The sequence below is a fragment of the Hippoglossus hippoglossus genome, chromosome 10, assembly GCF_009819705.1.
Source record: "Hippoglossus hippoglossus isolate fHipHip1 chromosome 10, fHipHip1.pri, whole genome shotgun sequence".
Taxonomy (NCBI): domain Eukaryota; kingdom Metazoa; phylum Chordata; class Actinopteri; order Pleuronectiformes; family Pleuronectidae; genus Hippoglossus; species Hippoglossus hippoglossus.
The window spans coordinates 10,203,047-10,229,649 of record NC_047160.1 but is presented as its reverse complement, the minus strand read 5'-3'; positions in this window follow the sequence as shown (position 1 = coordinate 10,229,649).

Here is a 26,603-nt window from a genome sequence, read left to right as displayed (position 1 = left end):
TTACAGGATTGACGGGGTAATACATCAAGCCCCGATCAAAGCATTCTATTGGCGTCAGCATTATTGGGCAGTATTTATCAGAGATGATAGAGAAGGAGAGGAAAACCTTTTGAAAACAAATCTGTCATGGGGGATTATTTTTATCTTTATGATGACCTTGCAGTTAAAGAAACAAGCAGCAAAACATCATATTAGCGAACCTTTCAACTGCTTCCCACTGCTTGAGTTTCTGCCACAGAGCAGATGATACATTCTGATTCACCGGACCCCCCTGGCTCATGAATCTGCATGGATATAAAAAATATATCAAAAACATTGAAATTATGGCAGACGAGTATGTTTTTATGTACTGGAAGTTTTCCTATTAAAGTATGCAATATACCACTTGTGTTCACTTGCAGAATTTTGAACCTATTTCAGTCCCAGCTAGTGGCAAACAAATAATATATTTCCTGAAGATAAATTATGTGTTGAGTAATATGTTTGTTTAATGTTCTGTTATATTCTGAGCCACTTTAGGGGGGACAAACCGTGAAGCAAAATGCGATTTATTTGCGCTTCTCCAGCCTCGTTCTCCCTGTTGCACTGCAGCCTGATGGATTTTGACTTTGGCCAACAGTCTTAGTGTGATTTATGATAAAATAGCACCTGAACCTTGGATTTATTATCCATTACCGCTGTCCGTCAGGCAACATTACATTACACTCCACTGTTCATCTCAGTTTTCCGAGCAGCAATGCACCACCGCAAGAAGTTTAACACATGCCAAACACTGAGTGACCTTTTTTTGTCTTTACAGTTTGAACATATTCATACGTCATAACTCCCTCCTTTCAAGGAAGCACCTGATCCCTGTAAAGGCCAAATATTGGAGAGAGAAAATGAGCAGGCATATTTTCTCACTTTTCAGATGTTGTTGTTAGACCTCTGATGTGCAAATGAAATGTTTTTCTCTCTTTTTTCACACTTTAGTTTGTTTTTAGTTTAGTTTTATGGTTTGATATTTCCCTGGTCGTCAGCAGAATTTCTTTTAATTGTACTCACTTTGTCTTAATCAGAACATACTCCGATCAGCAGGGTTTAGCAGGGTCTTAAAAAGTCTTAAGTATAATACAATATATAAATATAAATATAAAGTATAATATAAGTATAGTCTGAATTTCAGGCCTTAACATGTCTTGAATACATAGATATATGGTGCATTAGGTCTTAAATACATAGGCCTTAATCATAACATTAATTTAGGCCTACTTCTGTCGTGCCTGTAAGAGTTCTTTTTAGAGAAATATTTTGGTGGCATGCATAGTTTGTAATGTCTCCTTGTGTTGTAGCTCTTTCTCAACGATACATATATTAACACTATGTACTAAAACTACAAACTCGACCAATGTGGACCTGATAAGGGATTGTCTACAAACACCCTGGTGAGAATTGATCTAAGTATAATTGGCTTGGCTGTGACTGTGGATACCCGCTGTCTCTGCCTGTGGTTTGAGAGATAACTTAGCGTTTCAAGGGTTATTCTCTATAAGGTAACTTCACCTTACTTTCAATTATGGGGAAGTGTAAGTAATACTCTGATATTCCTTCATATTTGTTGTACTTAAAGTCATACATTTAACAAGTTTAAACCCTCAGAAACCCTTTGTCTTTTGATGTATGCATGTGAATGTTTATATGTCACAAAATGTAAAATTTCCTATTATATTACATTTGACACCACATGTAAATTCTTTACCCAGAAATCTGCAGGTTATTTTGCTTCTATAGCTGAATTTCAATCAGCACATTAAAAGCCTTGTGCAATCCTGCAAGCCGGGAAACGTCTCTAAATTTAGAACAATGCAGCTTGGAATTACAGTGAAGCAAATTATCCTCGCCTTCGTTTCCCCCTGCCTAGAATAGTGCAACTATTTTCATGTCAGAATGGCTCAGCAACTGCGTGTTCTGGTTCAATTAAAGCAAGGCTTCTGAGCTGCACAATTCACAGACAAGGTATCGCCCCAGTTCGGCACCACATTGACTCCCAGTACACTTTAGATTTTAATATAAAGGAATGCGTCACCACAAACGTTTGCACCACACGTTTCCTGTAGGTTTGAAATGTGGCTCTGTTTGTAGTGTTTGTGGAGAATGGCAGCTTAGATTGACAACAGCTGGATTAAAAGGTCACATAGGAAAATACAGAGCCAAAATAGAAATGTCTCATCACTCCCTCAGTATTATCCATTATTTCACTGGCACCATATGCTCTGTATTTTCCAAACACTTGTGTTTCTGCTGGATGGGAAAATCATCTTGGTCTACTACATCTGTTTCTGGGTAGAATCAAGCTGTTCCTGACAGAATGACATTTGCTGTAATTTGGGGGAAAACAAAATGCATCAGAACAAATCCGTTATTCTCAAGAGCAAAATCAGACAAAATCGCATCCCTCATTGTCTTAGAATGATGTCAAACACACTAGATACTCCTAGATTTTAACTTTAAATACAGGTTATGTTGCCGACAGACTAATATCCAATTATTGTGTTTATCCTGGATGCTGCTGCTTGACTGACATGACCAGAGGAAAATAGATGCTTATAAGATTAATTAAGATAAAAGAGTCAACAGTTGAATAAATTCACTGCTCATATGTTAGAAAATGAGCCTGTTGCTTTAAAGCCGTTTTAGACATGAACTCTGGAGAATGTCTGTCTGCAGAATGAGTTCCTGGCTTTCCCTGGTCTTTGCCTTTCAGGAGATTCTGCACTCAGACATGTTCACAACAACACAGAATTCAGGCGAGGGGTGGAGCAGCAGGCAGACGCAGGATGTCGCATATATATTCAGCTGAGGCGATCGTGTGTTTTTGTTTACAGCACCTCGACACCGGCGTTGGCCCTTATCACAAAAAGCATCTCTGCGTTGTCTTCTATAAGAGTGGCACCGCTTTTTCATCCTGAAATATTTATATTCTTTCTTTTTTTATTTAGAAAAAAACGTGTTACAAACGTCGTGGGAAATGGTTTGTATTTATATATCGCTTTTCTAGTCTTGATGACCACTCAAAGCTCTTTACATACTAGTTTATTGCCATGCACTCATTCACACTCATACAAACTGCATCTATGGGCATCACGTTGTCTCTGGGCAATTTGGGGTTGAGTCCCTTGCCCAAGGACACTTCGGCACGCCGAACCGGTGTCCTTCTGGTTAGAGGACAACCACTCTACCCCCTCAGCCACTGCTGTTCTCTGACCTGGTCTCACTCAGATATTGTCTGGAGTTTTTATAAGGGTGCTGGAGCCTCTCTCTTGCATTCTCACCTACGGCCTCTTTAGATGATGTCAGGAGATAATTCAGTCTGAAAGCGGCTTTACTGTCTGATTGTAGGTTGTGTGTAGCCTTAATGCTGGTAGGCTCTTAAGTTTGTATCTTTCATGTTTATTGTGTCTGCTGGAAATATACAGGCCCGTAAGGGTCCAGTATATTTAAAGGGAAATATACCTGTTGGCTCATGTTTTGTGCTTTTTCTGCCTCAGAGGAAATGTATTATCATGTGAAAGAAAATAGGGAGCCAAACAGACAACCTGAAAAATGCTAATAGCCAAGGTAAACCTTTTCTCCAGCTCCCCCATCGGCCTGACACAAACGTATGTATACTGCACTGCTTATGTATGTTGTTTTATCTCCTACATATTGTTTGAGAAGTTTGTTGACTCGTTGCCTTCGAGTGCTGGTGGAAACCTCTGACATCCAAGACATGCACGTAGACTGCCAAACAGTTTGTGTTTTCCAAAAAGCCACCAAACTCACAGTCTCCTGTTTACGTCTACATTAAATTGGACACTGTTCAGGAGCACACTGCGCAATGGGCTTTCAGATGATTGGCTTCTGAACAGATATGACTCCGACTGTGCCGTCCATCAGTTGGCTCATTTATTGACGGTACTTAAGTGTCTGTGTGTGTCATTTCTGAATTTCTCCACACTTGTTACCAGGACAACCTGCTCCTTTGCTGTGCCCTTTAAGGAAATAGTCGTCAGAATAGGTGGAAAGGAGGAAGGGATCCAGTCGTTCAGATCTCCTGGGAACCTTCGGAGAGACGCGGGGAGCAGATATTGAGGAGGAGCCTTTCTATTCTTGGCCTGTTTCTGGAGGTGTGTTTGGTCATTAGCTGATATTCCATGCAAGTGCACAAATGGCGTCGGATCAACATTTTCATAAGGCAGATATGTGATTCACTGCTCCAGAAAATGCATGTCTCTCGTCTGCCAAGACAGTGGGACTTCTGAGTGTCTGTTTTTGCCTGTGATCAAACATGCATGACAGCTCGCCTTCAAAGCCAAGACAATATGTGAGCGAGGCAGGCTGGCAGAGGCATGCGATCACTGCGTCCAGAGAAAACACACCCTCACGCATTACAGTTGACAGTCCTGCTCCTTTCATCCAGCTCCGAAGATGTGTGCTTACTCTATGAATAGTTAATACGGGTTGGGGTCTTATATATCAATAATGAAATGTCAAGACAGCCCTTCGACAGCCTCACTGACCTATGTATCATCCCCTGCCAGGCATAATGCTGAATCCCTCTGAGAGTTTCCCTCCAGTCTGAAACAATTCATCTTCAACCACACATCTGTTCAAGTCTCCCGTAGAAAAGAGACGAACCAACAATTGACACTTAATTGCTCAAAATAAACGATACAAAAGGGCTCATTTCGCTGCAGCCATCCAGTGTTGGCATCTGATTACTCAAACACGCGCACGCATCATCACGGCGCACTGCCGCTTTTAATTAACACAAATGTTGCTCAGACCCGTCTCGCAAATATTTTCAGAGGAGAAATGGTGCGGCAGCTGTATTTCTGACAGAGCTGTAAACAAGGTACAGCAGCTTTAAATCTCGCATAATGAAGACAGACAGGAATAACAACTGTCTGCACTTCCCCCTGAGGCTATTTTCCCTAAGGCAACTTTCCCTGAGGTGAATAGATTTGCTAGGGCACTCTTGGATCCTGGCGTAGTGACCGACACTGAGGAATAGGATATGCAGAGTGCCGCAGGTTGGCGGGGGTCTGCAGTGAAGAGGTAGAAATCCTTTGGGCACAGAGTCGTCATTCCAGAACATTGTTCCATTTAGCTGAAAAACACCTCAGGTAATGAACAGAGGCATCTTTGGCTACATGCAGTCAAGGATCAATTTTTAATAAAGAAAATTCTAGGGGCTGATATTTTTCATACGTCAGAGGCACATCTAAAGAAAGTGGCACTATTGAGCCGCGCTTCCTGTTGCCATGATTCAATAAATTACTGAGAGACAGTGTTGTACCTTGTAAATAAACAAACAAGCAAAAAACACACATCTATATTTGACACTTTCTTGGCACCGTGTGAACGTTTTCATCCCCTATAATTTAATCCAAGCTGCAATTATGTATGACTAACAGCAGATAGGAAGCTTCAGTATTCACTGTTGATATTTTGCAGCAGTGTTAATTTAAACTGTTGATCTATGTATTGGAACAACAGTTATTAGTGTAAATGTGTTATTTGGATGCCAAAACATTACTTGTGTGTGAATGGGATCCTAAGTGTCCTGCTTTGTCATGGGTGTGTTATTTATTTTTTACTGAGCTCCTATCACAGTCTTTTGAGAACCGAATGGAAAGCAAACCCGGGTCTGTCACTCTGACACAATGATTTGGGTTCTGTTTGCTGGTGCTAAACTATGTCTCTAACCAGTTTCACTTTGATCATGAAAACAACATTAATTAGAGTGACCTTTCAAGACTTAAGTGGGAGGATCTGAGCTCCAACTGCTTTTCAAAGCTTTTCATTGCAATTGTGCTCAGACTACGTCGGAGAAAGCGGCGGTTGCCATGGTAAAATGAATTGATAGTGCAGCACTTTGGTCTGTGCGCATTGAGACACGTTCAGCAGACACTGACTCTGAAGTGATGTTTTTGTTTTCTTACCGTGCGCTGGTAAATCCCTCCATGAAAGGACATGAAAAGGTCTTGTTGTGTTCGTTAATTGAAGATGGCAGAGAGGAAGTATTCGAGCCTTTTCTATGCATACTCCATGTTACACAGTGCTGACAGTCAGACAACACTTGCGTTCGTCAAACTAAAGGTGAACTTGATGCACTCTGACCTGTATTAACCCTCATGCAGACTTTTACTCTTTAGGATTTCTGCTATATTATTATATCATTGCTCCAATCAGTGAGGATGGTGGAACATATGCATTTACATTTTTCACAGATCAGAGGAATGGTGCAGGTGTTGTGACGTAACAGCACTGTGATATTAAAGTTATATTATTGATATCATGTTAATAAGAATATTACTATTCCTGTGTCACATTGATAGGTGTTTGTGTCTCATAATCTGATTTTAACGTTTAGTTGCATGTTTTAGTTGTGTTTATTTTATTTATTGTACGGTGAAGGCGCAGTGAAGTATAATGTATTATTTTTGTTTTTTACAAATAATTAAATAATTTCAATCATTTCTGTTTTCTTTCTTTCAATTACTACCTAGCTCAGGTCCAACCTCCATTTTAGTATTAGTATTAAATATAGTGGCTTGTTATATTTGGCTTGAAGTGGTCCTACTCTCTCTCTCTCTCTCTCTCTCTCAATCTCCCTCCTTATCGTTGAACCACAAAACTGAAAAGCACACAGAAACTGACATGTTCTATCTTTCTATAATCTTCTCCATTCTGTTTCTGTATTAGCAGGCACCTACATATAAACAGCACAGTCAGGGTGTGTTTGTGTGCGCGCATGTGTGTGTGTGGTAGGTTATATACAAGCGGTACAAACATGGAACTATCCCGGGGCAAATGAAATGTTATCTTGATTTAATACTACTACTAAAGCCACTGCTAACTGCTCTACAGTTTGACATTACTCTTGAACCTGCTGAGCCAGACTTCGGCAGAGACTATTTCTACAGTCTCACTCACCAAAGTGTAGCAAGAACAGGTGGTGGGGCCGCGGAGTGATGGTGCAGACATCAGTGCACCATCAAAATTATTTTTGAAGCTTCTTTTCAGGTAAAATTGCTGCATAATGTTGCTTTAACTGTTGTTTTAACAGCTTTACATTAAGTAACATACGGTCACCTTATTATATTAATACAACCCTTATAAGGTTTACTTTAAAGTCTTTATGACTTGTCAGCACAGATGTTCTGTCATTATGCTGGGGATGCATAAAGAGGAGGGTTAATGTGGGGATTGTAATCAAGATGAGAAAAAAACTTGAGATAATCTAATTTTAACAGTGACTTCATAAAGCTGCAGACATCTGACACAAAAATACTTTTGGTCACATCAAGGATGACACATGCAGATATAGAAGGAGCATTTCTAAAAACTGCGCACTTAGATTGATCTAACACCACTTCATAATTTCATTAAAATGTTTCCTGCTTTGAGCGATAAGCCCTTATTTTTCATTTCGCAGATTACAAAGTGCCACTATTATCAGTTTAATTATTCTCAGTGATTAGAGGCTTTAATGAAAAAAATGTCTTCACACTGTAATAGTAGTGATTCACTCTCATTTAATGACGGCTAAGTCTCCTCGCTGAGACGCACTTCCCTTGCTTCGCTGAAGACACATAGTGCCCACAAAAAAATGGGTTTGAACTTAAGTTGCTAAAAAAAAAAATTGCCACGAATTAAATCATAGGCCTTAACTCCAAATAGAGAACTTGGTGAAGTGGTTGTGAAAAGTAAAAAATAAGCACTAATCACATCGACCATTGACCATAAAAAATCCAATTTAAGTTTACGGATGGTTGGAAAGAAAGAAAACATTTGACTATCAACTCTATGTATTCTCACAATGGCACAAACAGTTTAATCTTGTGGAAGATATATAACATAAAAACACTTCAGATGGCTTCGAGTTACTGCTCTTCAAATTTAAGGTTTCTGCAAAAAAACAGCTATATATTTTTTTATTTGTCTCTTTTGGACTTGTTATTTTCTTTGCCCTTGTTGAGCCGCACATATTTAAAATGCCCAAAAAAATGACTAATAATAATCACTAAGGCTTGGCCAAACTGAGTGTATAATGCTTCTGTAAAATAATGTGTCACACTAAAAAAAAGTAGTCCCTTTAGTGTAGGTCAAAAACCAGATATTGTGATTGAAAAAAAAACTATTCAGTTCCTCAAGGCTCCCATATGGATCTTTTCACCTTGAGGCTATGAAGTGCATAGTGAGTCCTTTATTTGTCCCCGCAGGTGTGCAGGTTAGGCCAGCACCTGTCACTCAATTTGATGGAGTGTTGATACGACACTCAGCCTGAGGCGGCGGTAACATAAAGCCACTATGAGCACTGAGGACACAGGTAGAGGAAGTCAATCTAAAAATAAAGAAATATGTACAACTGGCAAACAACGGCTCGGCCCAAGAGGCAGGCACCCACAGAAATATGTATACACCCCGAAATTCCCTTAAGCTCTTAAACAACCAGCTTCAGGCCAAAATGGAGATGCACACACACAGCATGACAGGCGAACTTTATAATACCTTTATAATACCTTCATTTTTTCTTCATTTTTTTTCTGTGAAAATATATAATACTTCTAAATTTAAATGTGTACTATTGTATATATTTTTTGATATTATAATCAAAACTACAGTTGCCAAAAGAGCTGCTCTGTAAACACAACCCCCCCCCCCCCCCCTGCAAAAACAGAAAACACAGGCAAAAAGAGAAACACTTCATGTTGTAAAAAACATGATGTTTACTTGTCAAAAAATGTTTCAAAACGGCAACAATATATTTTTAGCTGTTGCTAGTCTGTCACTTTTTGTGCTCATTTTGTTTGTTAGTATTTATTTTTTCGTGCATTTATTTTTGCTCCACTAATGTCGTCTAACTGGTGACATGTGAATAAATTGTTTTGATGGAATAAGTTTTAGTTATGTGCAGCACCGTGCTGCAGTGGTTAGTCACTTCACAGTAAAAAGGTTCACGGTTTGAACCTGTTTGCTGACCCAGGTCTTTCTGTGTGTGGAGTTTGCGTGTTCTGTCCGCGTGGGTTTTCTCCGGGTTCCTCCCACAGTCCAAATACTTTCAGCGTGGGTTAACTGGAGACTGTAAATTGACTGTGGGTGTGAAAGTGAGTGTGGATGGTTGTTTGTCTCTGTGTGTCAGCCCTGCCATCCCATAGCCACCTGTCCTGTACCCCGCCTCTTGCACAGTGTCCGCTGGGATTGGCCCCAGCCCCCGCGTGGCCCTCAGAGGATAAGTGGTGCAGATAATGGATGGATGGATGGATTTTTGGGTGAATTTTTTTCTAAATGTTATGTCATCAAGGCGGTGAAGAAGATTTAATCATCTGATTGTGTTTTGTCACCTTGCTTGTATTTTCGTTGCAGAGAATGCAGTGAGACGGTCTTACATTAAAACCTGCAATTCTACAATGATCTTATCAGTAAAATCTCAACACAAGACCAATACATTTGAATTATTGATGTGTAGCCTAGCAGTACAGACACCCCCTAGTGTCCCAGACCACCAAACATGGTTGCATTAACTGTGCATAAATCCTTCCGGTTATTTCCAACATCGGGTTTTAGTAAAAACTAAACAAAAATGTTTTCGACATCTCTCCCTGTCCCTACATAGTTAGAAACCAATATACTCACAGAGCTCCTCATGAATGTCACTCTGCAATTATTCCAAATGGCATGCTTAAAGACATTTGAAATTGCTCAGATAAGATGTATTTGATGCCACAGAGCTGGGAGGCTAATCCAGGTTTTCAGAGAAAGGTGCACAGCTCTAGATCAACATTCTGCTGATTACAGTGTAATTTATAGAAAGCTACTTATTTCTCACTGCAACACACATGCAATTGGCTGCAAACAGCTACTCAGTTGTGTCTGACAGAGCTCGGGTCAATATTGTCAATAGCCAAGTAGCTGGAACCACCATGGTGAGGTGGTTTTCAGCCTGGTCGGCAATTTCTCTCCTCCTGATTGCTTTACTTAAGTTAATTCATTGTGTTTGATCGTGTATTTCTGTTTCTGTGCCTCTGTCGGAGCCTTGTATGTACACACACATTAATGTGAGGAGGCATGTTAAAGCAAGAGAGCAGTTAACACATTTGCATGCAGTGCAATACACTGATTTCCAGTTTAATAGGTTCACCTAGAGCATATAAACTGTAGAATACATTAAATTGGGTATTTAATAGGTTTAATAGACTTGTAAACCTCACAATTTCTGAATTTGACCTGGAAAGTTTGTTCAGTCCTTCTTTATTGGATTGTTCCTGTACCTGACTGTGACAGTTCAGCCATTGAATGTTCTCAATACTTTCCAGAAACTCTGGTCCTTTTTTTTTCTCTACACTTCTGAGTTTTTCCTCTCGTCTCTGTTCGTTCATGAGCTGAAGTCACAAACCGTATGGGACAAGCACTAACTTTTCTTTCAAGTTAAAACATTTCACGTAGACAGTCCTTTACTTTTACTTACGTGTTTCCCAGGGCAGACCTGTGTTTATTTGCATCCACTTACATCCTTGCATGTGCAATCATGTCACCTCTTAAACCTGCTTTGGACTCAGTGTGATCACACTTGGTGTGCACAGGCTGCATAGACAAAGCATTATGTTTGGGACTGCAGTCTTCTGTCTGTCTTTAATGTTCCCAGTCAACTAGAGCTGGATGATATCACCTGAAATCATCATCAGGAATAATAGTTACATGTATCTCTGCAATTATTAACGACATTTACATGTTATCATACAAACCTGTGCACAAAAGTTGTTATCGTTAACCTCTAAATTCTTTGTAGTGAACCAATAACCATGAAAATATGATTTTGTAACATTTATATAACAATTTAACTTATAGGTATTTGTTTGCCTAAACAACTTACAACTATCAGATCTGAATTACACTTTATGGCCTGAAATATAATTGTTCCATTAGTGAGGTATATAGTGACATTATTTTAACAGACACTCTTGATTGCTGCATCTGACACAACGGTTTTAGCCTCCAAACTGTGGTTTGAAAGTACCAGGGAGACTCGTGCTAAAAAAACTTAGGACTGTGTTTGGCTGTTAAGGAGCTGTAGTATTTATTTATTTTCTGACAAACTAGCTCATAAAGAACATTTATTGTTGCATTTACAGTTTACTGCTGACCTGACTCTGCCCAAATGGCCGACTCACCTGCATGTACTGAGTGAGAGCTACGCCGTGTCTCCATCCTGCACACTAACCACAGAACAGCCTCAAATGCAACTGTTCCACAGTGATATTAATATCAACAGATTTCACATTTAGCTTTGTTTTGTCCTGTATCATGTTGACATACAAATTATAGCAACATGACCAACATTACTACTTTTTTTTAAGTTTACGATTACATCGCTGGAAACTACTAGGTGGCAAAAATTAAATTCCGAACATACATGACAGAATTGCTTAGAGTTATATTATCAGCTGCAGTACTAAACACACTGAGGTGCATTTTGAAGCGCTGACAGCCCATTTGGCTTTAAAAAAAATATAAAATAGCCCTCACAACATGCTTGCTTGCATTACTATTACATCAAAGGTCAAAGAGATGGCAGAAAAGTGTTGGTGATTATGGCTGTCTTCATACTTAACTAGTCATTTTAACACAGTTCACATGCAGCTGGGCAGTAATATCCTCTCCAGCTCATATCTACTGCCAACTCAATAATTGCACTATCCTGAGTCTTTCTCATGCAAATGCTTACACTGAGAAGATGATCAGTGAAGTTTCAGGTGCTGGTGCAGGTGATGTGTCATCTGGGAAAAATATTTCCTCCTTCAGTCTTTAATACATTCATCTCCACTTGACCAAGAGGCTTTATTAGCTCAACTTACAAATGGTGAGTTCCCAGCTCTAGAAACCTTTAGAGTTATTCACACATTTATGTCAAATGAAAGTCACTGACATTAAATGGGCAATTTGTGAGGTCACATGAAAGTGTGAGGAGTATAATTAGTGTGAAAGTGACATGGAGGGGGTTGTCAGTATGACGGTGTAACTAGATGATAAGTGGTTGCAGGTCCCTAGTTATTAAAATAGTGTCTTTGAAATGGTCACCCGCAAACATATCGGGAAGGAATTTCTTGCTTAAAGTTCATAGTTATGCCTTATTTACAGAATCTGTGTGTTGTGGTGTTCCCCAAGGTTCTGTCCTGGGTCCAATGCTGTTTGCATTGAATGGGCTTTCACTTGGGCAGATATGTTATTTTTGCAAAAATTGCTATGAAGACAATATTCAATTATACATTTTGTTTAAACCTCATCATCTTTCAAGCTGATAATTGTCCACCACTGAATACAGAAGTTATTATTTCTGCCCTCGATGCCTTTTTTTCAGAAGGTGAGAGGATGTCTTGACTGTCTATCCCTTTGTGCAAGGCTACAAATGCTACGAGTGCTACCATTTTGGTCGCACATGCAACCAAATATCGTGGTCGCCGGTGCGCCAGACATTTAGCATGTGTGTCTCTGTATTTAAGTGAGTCATGTCGCTTCCTCATCTCATCTCCTCTCACACAGGCCCCAGGCTAGCCCTGCCCCCACCACTCACACACTGACACACGGACAGTGAAGCAGACAGGTGAGAGGAGAGGTGGTGAACGAGCTGGTGTATGTCGAACAGTAGCAACAAAAAGTCTGAATACAAAGTTTCCACGACAGACCGCCAATGATAAATTATTAGCAGCGCTGATTTCAGAATCACAGCGGAAGCAGTGGTTGGTTTGTACCGTGTCAGAGTTTCCTGTCTGGGTGTCCTCCCTCCATTCTCCTGCTGACCTGCACTCACTTTAACAATAAACCAACACTAATCACAAACTATAAGGACCTGAACTGAAGTTTACTTGTGTTTGTTCGATTTGCTCAAGAGTTCATTAAATACGTGCATTTGAAATCCGAGGTCAAAAGTTTGAATACTAGCCTAATACAATACAAACCAAAAGTTCATCTAAATCATAACCATACCATCTTGTTTACTGAGCTGGTAAAATAAATATCCTGTGCCAAATGTTTAATATTTGTTAAAGAGCAATTTTTTTTAAAGGGCCAGAGAGTCAATTTGATGTATTATTTTGGTTGTATATGGTTTATTTTATTTGTTTTATTAATTTTGTATTTATATATTTTTTTTATTCTAATTCAAATGTCAGACTGAACATTCTTTAGAATTAAGTTCATTGCTCTTTTAAAGGGGGTACTTGCATGAATATGCTGAAATATTAACATTATATCAGTGGTATAAAATGGTTTCACAATGATACAATAATATTGTTTATCGCAATAATTTCTAGGATAAAATATTGTCAATTTGAATGTCTTATTTTGGCCTGCCTTGATATTTTTAATAATGCACCAAGTTAGAGGTTTCCTTGTTCAGTTTACAGCTTTAGTTCTCTGAGAATTTATTTCATATCCAGGCAAAATTGGTATTGTACAATTAAATGTCCACAAGTCACTGAGACCTTGTGAATCAGAATCAAATTGATTTGGGAAAATCAATGGCAATACCCAGCCCTAGTCAAGACATTGCCAATATATATGGATACTGTCAAGAAAAGGTTTTGGAAGCACCTAAATTATATGCAATTATATGCACCTAAATGAAAAAGTTAGGCGTACAAGTGCAACCAATGTATAAAGTTAGTCTGAAGCCCTGCTCATGTGTTGAACCTTCTCTCTTTTTTCTTTGGGACAGTCTTTGAGTTGTGACCAGCATGTCAATTATGTGGTTCGCTCCTATTTCTACTAGCTGGGAAACTTACCTAAACCCAACATTTTCCTCCCGGTCTGATTACTGTAAATCTTTTTTCACTTGTCTTAGTAATACATCCTTGACCTGCTTAGAATGGGACTTGAATGCTGCAGCCCAGCTTCTGACAAAGGCCTTCAATGGGCAGGCGCCTGCCTACATTTAAAAGCTTCAACAGCCATATAATGCTAGTAGAAATCTGAGATCCTCTCATCAAGGTTTATTTATTGGTGCATTATTATTAACTTTGTTAACAGTTTACAGCCTTTTTAACACCACTAGACGTCTATACTCTGATTTAAAGGGGACATAGCATGCAAATTCCACTTTGTTAGTGCTTCTACACGTTAATGTGGGTATCTGGCATGTCTACCAACCCAAAAACTCTGGGGAAAAAACACTCGCGCGTTTTGTTATAGTTCCTCTAAGTCAGAAACGTCATGCTTGAGCGACTCGATTGCGCTTCCTGGGTTTTGTGTCGTAACAAGGAACTGGAAGTCTCCCTACATGGTCTTGGCCCACCCCACCCCCCGTCCCCCCCCCGTCCCCCCCACTGCCAGCTGTGTGGAAGACTTCCGCAGTGTTCAGCGCTACTGTACGCCGGGTTACAGTAGTTACGCCGGGTTACAGTAGTTATGCCGGGGTACACCGGACGCGGAAGCGCCGCTTCGAGGCAGCGCAGCGCCGTTCTCAAGCGCGCAGCCGCCTGGCTGTTCACACGGGACGAGCATTTCTCCGCTGGTCAGCCCCATAGACTGTATATATAAGGTCAGCCCGCGATTCTGCTTTCTCCGCTTGTTGTTGTACCCGTTGAATGTCGGGGTTCGGGGGTAAATGATGGTCTTCATAGCCCCCCCCCCCACCCCTCTCTTTCTCTCTCTGTCTGTCTGCTTGTGTGCTTGTAGTGGATGGGCAGAGGGGGACATTTAATTATGTGATTGGGAAAATTAAAACTCCAGGACAACAGAAGGGGAATACAAAGTATGGGATGCATATTTGATAATTTATATCATATAAAATATGTAATTTATATCGTTTAAAATCATGGGGGGAGAGGGGGGAGGGGGGAGCTGGCTCATTCGCATTTAAAGGAACAGGCACTCAAAACAGGTCACTCTGTGGAGGGCTGTTTTAGACAGGGTAAAAAGGGTGCTGTTTTAAATGATCCTTGTGGTATTTTGACCAAAGTATGTTACATACATTTCATTAAGACCCCAAGGAACCATATCAACTTGTGGTAAAATGGGCATGCTATGTCCCCTTTAAGTCTTGCTTTCTTCTTTAACCAGATTAAGGACAGCTTTGAGGTTTTCACATTTTACTTTGTATCAGAAATCAAACCACAGCCAACTGCTGGGAATTATCAACTCACTGAAGTGAAGTGTGAACACAGATAAGAGCAATGCAGCAGCAGCATTTCTCCCAATGTGATTATTGATTTACCCTTTAAAAAGACATTCAGTTGTTTAGAACACAGTGTCTGATAACTGTTATTTTTTTCTGCTGCTGACACCAACCTCTAATTCTGGATTCTCATTCTGAAAATCTGTTTGACACAAACATGAGTATTATTCATGAGCCGTTCCCTCAAATCAACATTATTACTCAGAAAACATCACTGATTGCAAAAATCACCCTGAAATAAGTCTTGAGATGAGATTATAATTGTGTTTTTGCTCTCTGTGCTCTAATTGCTCATCTAGGATTGTAAAGAAATGATTTAAAAGATTTTGTGCTAAACGTTTTGCCAGCTTTGTGTTGCTGACAGAACTGCCAAAAGATTTTTGATCTTTGTACTGAATACAAAGAGCAAAGACTTGTTACAATATAAGGCAACAAAAGCAGTCATTGCTTCTTCTGTATGTATAGTAGAAAAGACTAGTATGTTTTGACTCATCATCTGCACAGGTTATGACATCTTGCAGAAGCAGTGAACATTAAGTTTAAGTCAAATGAAAAAGAAAATGTGTGTTAGCAGACACACAAGCACGTGTATACTTGCTTGTATGAACCCCTGCACAGCCAGTCTTAGAACATCAAAGAGTGATTCATTAGTTTTTCATTCAGATGTGGATTTCCTAAAATATAATTGCAGCAAAATGTTCTAATGTGGGGGACATTTGCAATTCACAGTCACAGGCTCATACATAGAGTATGTAGCTATAAAGACTCCAGCATGTGAATTTTTAATCAAACAGACGAGATAAACATTTCTTAGATCTGTTTGTGCTGAGCTGTTCATCTCAGAAGTCCTCAACAAATAAATGCCAGATTCATAAGAGAACAGATAAAGATGTAGTAAGGCTGTTACAAACCGTGTCTGAAGGTTATAATGCTGTTTTATAGTGATAAGAGCAAAACCCTACATAGTAATTTTTTTTTTTTTAATAATGAGGCAGCAGCCTTTGAATATCAGCAAGACCAAATGTTGTTTAAAAATCAATGCAGTTCCAGCCATGTGGTAAATGTCAGCCTGTGTACGGATATCACTTGAACATATAACATATGACTTTAAAGATTACATCCATACTTACCGTTGGGCGAGGTGGTACGTGAGCTAAATGCCAACGTTGTTTAGTAGGTATTACATCTATAAATATTTTCACTTACATAGTTAAGCATCTTAGCAAGCTTACATTTGGTAACTAGAATGGCACTCAGAGTGCGCATTCCTCCGCTAATGTCCAACAGTCCCCCAATGAAACCAAATTTGAATTCATGAGATTAAGATTATGATTCGGAAGCCAGATAAAAGAGAAAATTATGACAGAAATTGTTAACAAAACTCGAGTGACAGCGTTATTGAAGAAGACACCCCGACGGACACAGCCCAAGGCTCAAAAGACGAGGAACATTGTTGAAGAAGGGTTAGAGGACCTCGGTAGTGTGGAGATATTTGGGCTATAAAGTCCAACAAGAAGCAGAGTAGGCTGCACTGCAAATTGGTCGAAAGCATGTTCCCACAAAGACAGACTTTTTTTCCTTCTGAAGCAGAAATAGTGATTTGATTTATATTGTGATATATATCGCTATCGACTGATGTGAAATTTTTTCCATCTCGCCCAGCCCTATCTGGAGCCCATTTTTCATCAAGAGTCATGAATTATTCTCTGAGAAATTAACAATAATGTGAAAAAACCTTTATCTTGCAATGTTAATGAAAGTTAAAAAAAAAAAATGGATCCACCCCCTTATCATATCTAATTTAAATAATTTTTCCCTGAACCATAATACATCTTTTCACCAAGTTTCGTAATAATTCGTCAAATAGTTTTTCAGAAATGCAGCTAACTAACAAACAAATGCCTTGTTTGCCTCATCACTTGAGGGCCATGAATTTCTCTAACTACATTAAATTACATTACATCTAATAATTGTATTAGATATTTTACTTGGAACCACAAATGTTCACTGGGCCCAATTAATGTCTGCTCCAAATTGAATGGCAATTCAGGAAAGAGATTTAAGATATGTCAATCTGAACCGAATCCACCAGTTCAACCAAGCATCAGACCAACATCACCATCCAGAGACACAAGGACAGTGTTCTAATAGTTATCTGTTATTATACACATGTCAAAGCTGCTATTGAGTGTGCACAACACGTGTGAAATTGTCCTGCATCATGAACATAATCATTTCCCCACTTATGTCAGTGTTATCCTTTGAAAGAGCTGGAACGGAGAGAGTTTATTTTAATAAACACAGCTGTCAACCAGCCAGATGCAAAGTGACACTTGTGGAGGGTCTAGGACAGATGGGGGACAAGGTGTTAGATCTGGGAGCATGACCGTGAAGCACAGACCTGGAGTATAACCCTTGAACTCTACGTGATGGATTGCTCCCATCAACTAGCTGCTGGTGATGTTGTGTTGAATCCGAGATGTGCAGTGTTCCTGTAAGTACGAGCTGCAGGTGAAATGGAAGATATTTTTCAGAACATGGAAGAGCAGCCGGAGCTGACAGCGAGACTGTGAAAGACATTAACAACAAGGGGTAAATAAAAATAAAAAAATAAATTACAGCATTACTTTTTACAGTAATACATTTAGACAGTTTTCTATTTTCACGTCAGGCTCAGACTGTCAGGGTCTGGTTATTCTCCCCTTGTTCCTTGAGTTTTTCTTTTTTCGGGTGTGGGCCTGGTTCTTCTCCTGCTTACTCACCTGCACAACTGACGTCCCTTTCAAACTTGGCATTAACTTGCTTCTCAAAGGATCCGATCACAAGTGAACTGCTCACACCTGGCAACAGAATGTGTCTCCACATGCGTCTCCTGTGATCAGATCTCACTTCTCTGCTTTCAGAAAGAACCGCAGTCAATATTTTCATGTGTGTCAGTTAGCGTGTTCCGTGTGTCGTGTAAGATCACAGCCAGACAGGGTGAGTGAATCAATGCTCTGCTCTGCAACTCTACAAAATACGTATTTTTAAGATAGGAAATCAATAAGTGGTGGTCATTCTTAATTTAGTATTGGGTGGCACAAATAAATCAATGTATTAGAAACAATGAGATTCGTAAAAATTGTTTTGTTTCATTATGTAAACGTAGCAGGTCAGAGGACGTTGGCTGAGTTAGTGGTTCTTGGTTCAATGTTGCCCCTGAAGCATTTTTTTGCACGCAGCTTATAGAACGGCCACATGCTTCCCACACTCCCTTCGAATGCGGTCTGAGTGATGGGATCCCAAGTGCCTTCCCATTGCATCTTGGTATTTATCACCCCCATTTAATACTTAGGTCTATCCACTTGTGATTGGACGACATGAAACAGTTGTTTATACCAGGTCTGAACAGGGCCAGAAGCTCGTCAGTTCATCATCTACTCCACCCATCTCAGTACAAACTCTACATCCCTTCTCATCTCTCAAATCCTTTCCAGAATGTTCCATTGACCAGTTCTTACCCGGCATCCTTTCAAGGCAATGCTTTGTTCCCCTGTGATGCAGCGATCCACAAACCGTGTCTACCTCAATCCTTGTTTGTTCCCTTCTTCGATCCACGTCTTCGACCGGCTTTGCTCTGCCGCCATTACCAATCTCAATCTGGTTCCAATGTTTTCCCTGACAGGCCTCCCGTATTCCAGAGACCCAAAACCCAGCCTGCTGCGCTACCAGAACAGTACCTCCATCCCCCCTTCATACCACATCATTCTCATTTTTTCTATTAACCACTTCATTTTTAATTCAGAGTCAGAATTTGTATTCTGGCTCTTTGGATGGGCTAAAGTACAAGTCATAACACAGAGGGTATAGCAGGTTCTCGTGAAATGTACTGTGGCCTAGTTCAAAGACGAGCAGACCCCTTGCTACATTTCATACTATATTCAGAGCCATACAAATAGTTCAGTGGAGTTTTCTCAATCATCATTCATTCACTCACTGAGTCTGTTAGCCTCTTATGGTCATATGTGGAGCGTTCCCACCCAGAGGCTAATCTCTGGTTCCCTCTACTAGATTTCCTGCTTGAATGCACTGTAATGACATTTATATCGTTTTGTGAGTAGCCTTCTCAGATTCCTTATAATTCCACCCACTCACAGAATTGTTGCGTACATTATGCTGTATATGGAGGAAACAGTGTGATGATTGCAGAGGAAATTGTAAATTGAAGTGAATCCCTCATACATTCCCCATCATGGCTCCTCAGGAATGTGTTGGCTTGGCTGGTTATCAATGACTTTCATGTGGCGTTTGCTTTAAATATGAATTTTCCCACAAAGCGCTTAATCAACAGTGCCCGTGCCCGCAATGATTCTGGAGGCCCAGAAGGTGTTAAATGAATCATGGACTGCAGCTGGTCCGCCGGTACAGGGGCTCACAAGGTCATATCTGTCTGAAAGGGCAGAGGACTAATAAACGACTCTCCCAAATTACTTCTCTAACCGTAAGAGTAATGCCCAGATATTACCAAAGGATGTCTATTTTATAGCCCCTGGTCCTGGGGTTTCATTCCTCTTTTAATTAAGATTTACTATGATTCTCGTCAAACTGGAGACACAGCAAACAGTTGTGTTTCGGTTCTGTAACCAGGTGTCGAGCTCCAGATCTGAGTGACTCAGAGTCTCATTCAGATTGAACACACAAATCTGTGCTTAAAGATGAATACACACATATTACATTGCCACATATTACAGGCAATCATTGGGTTTACGAATTAGTTCTTACTAGGTTACACATCTAGAGTTGCCTCTTACCACACGCATGCAAAAAGTCCCCCAGTATGAACATGATATGACTAAACTTTGATTAAATGTAATTGGAAAGTTAGAAACACAATCAGTACAAAATGGTTCATATTTGAGCTAGACTATTGAACTAGCAGCATATTGCGCACACAGTGTATCAATTGGTGTTAGCTTAGTGGAATTAAATATCAGTGTCACTGTTACGTATTAAATCCGCAATTTATCCACACTAATTTTAAAGTTTCCTTTAAGTGTAAAATATCCTGCTCAGTAGATGTCACAATATTTTATTTATTATTATCACAAAATGTTTGTTTATGTTGTGTGATTATGTTGTAAATGTAATATCTGCAGTTTGCTGCCATTTTTCAAAATTGCTTTTATTGATTATCATGTCCATCCTCAACAATGCAGTCACTTAGGATCAAGTTAGTCTACCTACCCCTGCAAAGGAGATTGTGTTTCTGTTTGTATGTTTCTTTATGTGTTTGTAAGCAAGATAACAAAAAAAACAGCTGAATGGATTTCCATGGAACTTGGTGGAAGGATGCAGTATGGGTCTTTAACTATCTTTCACCGTGATAGGGTGTTATTCAACATTGTCACTCTTTTCTCAGGGAATCATTCATGGATGTTAATATAAAAAAATCTAGCATATTTAGAGTACTAATTTTTGTGAGTGTGTACAATTTGGTGCAGCTTGATTGAATTTAAGGGGACTGTTGGGCCTTGGCGGTGTATGTGCTCTACTGAGTGATTTTCTAGTTAGAGCTGCATTAAAATGTGGGCCTAAGATTCCAAAACAAATATGCTCAAAACAACGGAGTCACAGTTTCCTGATACCCTTCTGAAAATGTAAATCTAATATTCACTGCACTTTAAAATTCTGGTCCCATCCATCAGCTCCTTAAGCTCCTAAGTCTTCATTGCTTCAAAGCTCTACTTCCCTCACCAGTCACAGTTTTTTAGCCTGTCTGCCTGTTTTCTGCTGAACATGCTGCAAACTTGGCTTCACTGAGAAAACAGCTGACTTATTAATTAATCTGAGAAGGTTAATGAAAGTCAGTCTTACTGTGTTTAAATGCAGGTCAGACACAGAACATGGTACCATGAGGTTCAGAGGACTCACCTTCGATGTATTCAGTTTGAACGAGTGTGGACGTCATGTGTTAGATGTGTTAACTAGATATGACAGGATATTGTGATTCTGTACTTTCACTATGTGGTTGACAGCAGTCAAAAATGAGATCACATTATGTCTCTGAGAGCAGCTTTAAAGTTGGCCTTGTTTGCAGTCATAGCCATCATTAGGCACTGCCTTAATTTCCATGTGAGACTCTACTGTATTAATTAACATCAGCAGAAGTGAAGACTTCATGGTGACAGAGACACAGCATCACTGCCTCCGTTACTGCAATCCAAGCCTGTTTTTCTTCTCCTCGCACTAGACACTCCAGGGAAGATAAGGGGGAAAATGCCTTTTTGGCTTCAGCTTCTAAATTAAACACTTCCCTTTCATTATTGATAAATGTGTTTTTAAAACTCCTCTTTACTTTTGTGGCAAGGTTTTTTCTCTAAGACTCCATAAGACTCTGACTGTTTGCAAAGAAGAGAACCGAACTCCTTCTGAAGTGTCTTCAATCAAACATATTTTTTGAAATTTTTCTACACAAAATTGTTCAACAACACATGAGAAGATTGTTATAGAACACACATTTCATATTTTTTGGTTCTAACTGTTTCTCTTAAGATAAAGAAGTTAAAATTCCACAAAATCTATTCTTTTTCACACAGTGAGAAACATCATCTTCTAGGCATTGCTGTCAGGAAACTGTTCGCAGTAGGAGGTTGTTTTAAAGGTGAAGAGTGGCGCCTGGAAAGTAAAATGCAAGAGGACTTCGTGGACATCGTCTACATGTACGGTGCCTCTTTTTCCTTGTACTCCTCCACTTTCATGTCCACCACGTGTTAGCAATGTCATCATCACGCCCACTTGCCCCATGTGATTTTTCTGAACATTTTCCTGATGTGTTCTCACTCTAACATTTTCTGTACATGTTACTCGGGGGCTGGCAGGAAAATAATGTCCAGAGCAACTGACTGGAACAGTTTGCTCTTCACTTGTCGCCCCTTTTGAATATTGCAGGAAAATGTCTGGTCTTCAGTACATGTCTCAAAGCAGCTATACAGTCATATTATCCCACAGAGTGTTTTTAAGTTTAGGTTACTTTGTACTTTGTAAAGTGTCTGACCAACGATTTATAACTGTGGACAAAAGGCAGCTGTATGCTGCTGAAATTACCTCAAATTAAAAAATGTCTTTGTTACAATGTGACACTAGAGAATATCCACCAGCTGAGTGAAGTCATCTTTTAACTTTCAGACATCCCTCACTTGAGACCATGACTTTGTTTTTCCTACAGTGTCACATTCCCTGCAACAGAACGAAGCAGATGTGTGTTTATCATTGTCAGGTTAAGTATCCTGTGGTGGAGATAAATGTTTTTAATTTGTTACTGTCTGCAGTGTTGAAAAACGTTGTGGCTGCTCGTCTAGTCATCGATTTACCATCTGTTGGCTGTGATGACGCAGTTACCAGCTTTGTGGAGTTCTACTAACTGCAGGCTTTTGACAGGACAGTTTGATTTGTATAGTTGGATGCAATAAGCAGTTTTGTTGAGTGTAGAGGTGCATATAGTCTCTCTCATGGCAAGCTGTGGCTTATTCACAGGAATTCACTGAGTTAACACACACACCCTAATAAATACACACACTTTCTTTAACAGCAGATGATGTGATCCTACTTAATGCATAAGTGCCCAAGTGGCACCATTAAAAACATGTTTGGCAGCACCAGTAAGTGTTGTCAAATGCTCCATAAACTGGAAAAGTTAACATTCCCCCAAAGGCACATCCAAACAACTTCACAAGCCTTCAGGAAAAACTCCTCCTTCGGGCATCTTAGCATTCTGCGTACAGGCACAGTGTTTCTACATCAGGTTTTGAAGTATGGAGACAACTTTCATCTTGCATCCATCCAATAGCGGCGGTGTTATTAGGTGAAATGATGACCACGCTGAAACAAAATTGTCTGTCACAGTGCATATACTCTGCTCTCTCTTCTTCAAAAGGCTCACTGAACCTTAACAACCAGTGGATGTCGGCTAAAAATAACTTGCCCCCCACAAAATCCCTGGAGTAAATGCTGTTTACCGAGTTCGTCTGTATGTACATTGGGGTCAGATGTTGGAATAAAACTACACACACATTTTCCACTGACCCAAAACAAGTCCCAGTGCTGAACAACACCTCGTCAGGTCAACTACCGTAGCTCAGTTTTTTTAACACTTGATTAGAAATTCGGAATTAGAATCTGAAAAACTTGACCCCCACAGGGAAACTGCTTTGTTAACCATAATTCGGGAAAGTAATAATACTGATGATGATGGTGATGATATAATAATACGAAGAAGATTAAATAGACACAATTGACAGATGTGTTGGTTTAGTACAATATCGTGGATGACGTCACATGCAGCTGTACATTAACCACTGTCAGTAGCTAGTTAGACAGAAAGCAGCACATTTTCCAGTATAATTACCTCATCAGCAGGAATTTCACAAACGTTGCGACAGAAAACAGCAGAAGCTGGAGGCAGTGTACTGTTTCCAGATCCATGTCTCCCCTCCTTTTAGCTGGGCTCCGCAGGGAGTGAAAGTGTGACAACATTCTGTTTGCCGTTCCTTCCCACCTTACTGCCTACACAAGCTTCCTGCATTACTCCAGGGAGGTTCAGCAGGCTGTTTTAACTTTAGCAGACTTTATTCTACTTTAATTGTCCTGTCCCTGAGCACCGAAAACGTATCCTTTCTTCTCCCAGACGCACTCTGTTAGTTTTATAGTTGTTCTTTAGTTGTGTTGTGTAGGCTACAGTAGTTCCTTCTGCAGTAAATGATTAAAGAAAACTCAACCTTGGAAAAGCAGTTGCATCTAACTGCTTGAGCTTTGAGACTGAGCAGCTGAATATCAGTATTTTACCTTTTTGAGCATGATAGCTACAGAAAGATGTAAAGCTCTCAAATGCAGTATACCCAGAGGGATCAAACTGTCTTCTGTTTAAAGTGTTGCTGTGTGCAACCTGCAAGTGTGCAACAAGTTCAACATGCAAAATACGGTCATGCAGTCTCTGGACCAAACAGCCCCCCCCATAGGATTTTCTTTGCACAAAAATACACTTTGGTTCTTCGAGTGAATAAAGCCGAGTCATTTGGCCGTTTACTGTCTGCCTCTCATATATACTGAATGTGTGAATGGTACATTGTCTCTTTCTGCCTCCAGGCTCAGAACACAGTTAAAGTTTAGCCATCTGTTTCCACACGACCTTTCTTTTTAATTGCCTGAATTAGAGGAGAATGAGGAAGACTGGCTGGATGCTCACTCCTGTCCACTTCTAATATTGAAGAAACAAACGTTATTTACAGTGACACATAGCGTGGGGGAGCTACTGTATGTGTGTGTCAGCTGCTTTCCACCTGGTCATGTTGAACACCTGCCCAGAGCCTGTTTGGTTCACTGCAGATGGCTAAGGTGAGCTTTTTGTCCTCAAAAACCTTTCCTGCAGGCGCTACCTCGTGCACGGAGAGAGCTGCACTCTCCCCTCAGAGCTAGATCATCTTAATTCCTGTGCTCGGATATTAACTCCCTCCAATATTGAGTATGAGAAGCTGCAAAGTCGGAGGCGAAAACAGAATTAGTGTTGATGAATGGTTGATGTTGGATTAATCAACAACAAAAATCGAGCGCATGTTTTCTTATGATTCAGGATTTAATCTTTTTAAAATGTGGCCCAATATTGCTTATTCGTAAATCATGATCCTCTTATTCCTTACAGTAATCTAAAGCAACACATGTTTTCATAGGCACATATTATGAGTCACATTTTCATGTAAATCAGCTTTTTGTACTGTTTTCACAGACGTTGCATACACTCTCTCTGCAGCTAATCGTGTGGTTTTGTGTGGATGTTAGATTATTTCCCAGTTCTCAATGTGACGTCTGTGGTTGAATACGTATTAAGAATAATGCTTGCATAGTGAAAATCATGTGGTATCTTTCAGTCGTCTAATTAAGGCACTTGTAAGGATAGCATTAATACACAAAACAGATCGGCGGCTATTTAGTATACACTATTCATCTGATTAGCTTGTTACTGTACACAGGGGATTACACCTCAGTGAACATGTTTTTTAACCGGATATTTGTTTTTCACTGGTTATTAGAGAAATGCAACCCACTTACATAACACAATAATTACATATCCTGGGAATAGCTCCTATTATTGACCCATTGTGCAGATGCAACATGTTGAGGAATTACTAATTAAAAGTTGCTCCCTGTGCTTGACCTGCTGATTAATCCAGTGGTATTTAATGAGTCCATTACCGTCTAAGAAATGTTTTAATAAAAATGAAGATTTGTCATCTAGCCAACATTTAAATGAGTTCATTCGTTTGCAAGTCAACAGCTTCAAAGATTACCGTGTTAGCAAAAAATAAAAAACACAAAAATAACAACTAGTTATACCCACAGACTGCACTCTGTAAGTCGTGTAGCCATTTTTGGTTCAGCTCCTGTTGTATTTTCATCGTGTTTGAAGAGAGAGGAATCCGGGGAAATGCCAGGAGCCATTGTTCTTCTGATAACCAGACAAGCACAAAGCTAAGACTGACTCAGTAACAAAGCAGAACATCTCCTGTGTGTCGTCTTGTTGTTCCCCTTTCAATAGAAACAAGCTGAGGGAGACTTATGACGGGCTGCCACCGTGATCCATAAAAAATTAAGGCTTGTAAAATAATACAGGCATCTTCGAGTGCGCTTTGTGAAATATTGAGAAGGAAAAGTAGCTGGAGCCAAAAATTCATACCTCGTTATTTATTGCCGACAAAATGCGTTAGCCTCAGTGGAGGTCAGACCATTGTTGTGACTGTGGTAGGGGACTTGGCTAGTGGACGTATGTGTGGCTAGTGGGCAGAGGTTTCAGGGTCACGTACTGCCATGCCGCAAGGAAGGTGTGTAACGAAGCATCACACACAGCTGGTACTTGCCAGGGCAGGCCCCGAGTCACAACCTGGAATGGAGGTCACTTTTAGACCAAAACCGTTTGAGACTAATATAGTTTTTTGTGTTGCTGGGTAGGACATGCGGACACCGGCTAACTGTACTGTAAGTTAACCTCGGTTTGTGGTGGCACACAGGATAACCAAAAGCCTGGGAGAAAATGAGAAATGACTTTGAAATTGTGGATTTGACCACCGAAAACCCTTTGTCAATGTGTCCCCGCACAGCACCGATGAGAAATGCAGGGGAAAAGCACGGCAAAGCAGATCTCATCAAGTAATGTATAGCGGCAATACAATGAACGACGAAGGGTAGCCCAGGGGTAATCAATAATTTGAGCCACCAATCTGTTCCAGGTGCTTTATGATGTGACTGAGGTAATTATCACCAGATCAATGAAAGAGTTTGTTGTGCAGACCAATGGCGGAGGGAGGGGTAATTGGTTTCTGCTGCAGAACTGATTTTATGTATGTGTTTTTCCAACCTGGGGTTAAAAATGATTCTCTCT